Source organism: Triplophysa dalaica, chromosome 18, assembly GCF_015846415.1.
Source record: "Triplophysa dalaica isolate WHDGS20190420 chromosome 18, ASM1584641v1, whole genome shotgun sequence".
Taxonomy (NCBI): Eukaryota; Metazoa; Chordata; class Actinopteri; order Cypriniformes; family Nemacheilidae; genus Triplophysa; species Triplophysa dalaica.
In genome coordinates, this window is record NC_079559.1 from 21,878,492 (window position 1) to 21,881,654 (window position 3,163).

A 3,163-nucleotide genomic window follows, 5' to 3' on the forward strand; every position below is an offset into this window, starting at 1 on the left:
TTTAGAAATCCAGTCGTTTTGTGAGAAGAGAGAAAGCCTTGGACGATAGACTTGAAATATAAAGTTTTTTTTAAACTAGAAACATGAACATCCCTGTTAGATACCCCCAAAACACAATCAAAGCTTCGAAAACAGGGACAAACGGGGCCTTTAAAGCCCACCTCAGTGACTGGATCCCTGGTCAGTGATGAAAGCGAGCCTTCACTTTGACTGTTTCCCACATCTCCAGGCCAATGACACACATTACATAAGCACAATCACAGAGTCCCAGGACTGGACTCGGACAGAAAAAATGGAAATGCTGGCCCTTACAACTGTGCAAACACATAACAATCAAAATAAATAAACAATAAGTAAATATAACCGTTGCATTTCAGAAATAAAACCTGGAATAAAAGAAGAGGATGTTACTTTGCAGATGCAGGATGATATTGGTGTGGATGCACACGGCTCAGTTTCTGCTAGAAATGGTGATACAGGAAAGAGCTCAGGGTGAAGTGAACAGCACAGATGATGGAGGATGACTGGAGAGATGAAAGGAGCTACAGCAGGGCAGTGTTAAGGCCTGTTTATACACGAGCCTGGCTCCGCTTCGCGAGCCTACGCTGTCGGACTGCACAACTCCCCAAACGGACGAGACGTTTATACTTGACGCGTTCGCCGTTGAGATATTCTTTCTCAACGGAAATCGTCCTGTAAATCCGCAGGAAGTAGAAGAAAAGTAGGAATTTTACCTAAATTACGTCAGATCATTCAGAATGGCGTCTTGCGAGCACCTGCTAGACAAGGAAACGTAGGATTTTGTGTTGTTGCTACTATCAAAAAAGGGGCTAAAATGGAGATGGAATGTTCGCACACTGCATGCCACAAAACATGGAGATGTAGAATACATCACTCTTGTGAAGCAGATGAGTGTGATTGACGGGGGAAATGCATTTCGAACTATTGTTTGTTGAGTTAATACATTTTTGATTGTTTGTTTGATTTAATACATCAAACTTTTTGTTCACTCTTTCATTTCTGTGCATAATGCAGACACATTTCTACATATTGTTGGTTAGGGACTGCTAAATGTACATTGCCATAGATTAAACCATTGGATGTCTTATGTTATATAAAATGAGAAGATATAAGAACAGTTCAAAAGAGCTATGTTTATAAATATTGTTTTATTCTGAATACAATATAAAACAGACACACTGATGATAAAAGATGTCTGTACAGGTGTATCTGTTCAGCCAAAATCTCTTCAAAGCTTTCATGTTGACTGCGGCGCCGCGCGAACTGTTCACTCGAGTCACAAAAAATGTTGTGCACGCCGCCACGCGAAATGAGCTCGCACACCCAAAGCGAACGCCGCGAATGCCACGATGACCATATTTGGCGCGCGCACCCAGGCGAACTAGCGACTGCGTCGAGTATAACCAGCCCTTTAGCTTGCTCACTGGGAGACTGCATTTATTTATTAATTAGATATTATTTATTACAATGATCTTGGTCGTTCTATAAACCCCATGCACTGTGCTGTGTTTTTCTGTTTTTCCTATTCGCTCCTGTAAAGCTGCTTTGGAACAATACACATTGTGATAAGCTCTATATAAATAAACTTGAATTGAATTGAATATGAAAACCCATGGGGGCACGGTGGCTTAGTGGTTAGCACGTTCGCCTCACACCTCCAAGGTTGGGGGTTCGATTCCCGCTTCCGACTTGTGTGTGTGGAGTTTGCATGTTCTCCCCGTGCCTCGGGGGTTTCCTCCGGGTACTCCGGTTTCCTCCCCTGGTCCAAAGACATGCATGGTAGGTTGATTGGCATCTCTGGAAAAATTGTCCGTAGGGTGTGAGTGCGTGAGTGAATGAGTGAGTGTGTGTGCCCTGCGATGGGTTGGCACTCCATCCAGGGTGTATCCTGCCTTGATGCCCGATGACTCCTGAGATAGGCACAGGCTCCCCGTGACCCGAGGTAGTTCGGATAAGCGGTAGAAAATGGATGGATGGATGGATGAAAACCCATCAGATGATGAGAGAAACTGAGCTGTGTGTTTATAGAGTGAAGTGGTGTTTGATTGTTGTGACAGCTACAAACATAAAGACACTTCATATTTACTAAAACTAGTGTACCGGTCTTGCTAACATTGCTACGTTTGGCATCTGAACTGTTTCGGTTGTGCTCTACCACTTCAGTATTTATTCAATTACACTATAACTGAACATCTAACGAAAGGGGTTAACACATTAAGGTATATTTTTTAATTTTGTTTAAAGAAACAAAAATAGCTACCCAACTACATACAGACTGGGTTACAACCCTGCGGTCCGGAAGATTTCATCTCTAAACATGGCTGAAGCAGTTCACCGGTGTGTTGAGGGGTGCTGGACAACAACAGGGTTGGCGCTTCAGTCTGCAGGACGGTCGCTCTCCAGGAGCAGGGTCGACTAACTGAAATATGTTCAATACAGTGATGTCAATATAGAAATGCTTTGAATTACAGCTTTGCATCTTGCAAAAAAATCAAAAGATCAGAAATGGTTTGTATAAAAGGTAGGTCTATATTTCGATATTCAATTGTATGGCCATGGCAGTTCTCTGAGCTTCACTACAGTTTCTCTCTATACTTTAATGTGAACATGAGATTCCCTATGGGCTCAGACTGAACATGATGATGTAATGAATGTGCAGTCCAGCTTCAAAAGATGTTGGATTCTCATCAAGGGCGGACTGACCAGTAGGACATTCAGTCAAAGTCCAGAACGACTTATTATAAACGCGAATGCATGCGACGCGAAGGCATTAGCGAGTTGGACACGTATGCATGTAACTGGCGGCCCGTCAATCACCTTAACCTGGCCCGCCTTAACAAACTGCATACTGCTTAAGATCACTTCATTTATTACTGATAATGATCTCATCAGTCTCGGTATCTGAAACACACAGAGGAAACTGTCCATTACTATAGCAGATCTCTGATCAATGAAAGGGAAAAAACACAGCACAGTGTGTGTAACTGACACAATTATTGCATAGCATGTCAAGTGTGTGTAACACTTAGCAAAGACCTCACAAGATGGCCGACACTCCCTGTTAATAAAATGTAATATTGTAAACTCTCTGTATAAGAAAGAAAAGTTTTCTTTAAACATTGCTTTCACAGCTGCTGGCTGA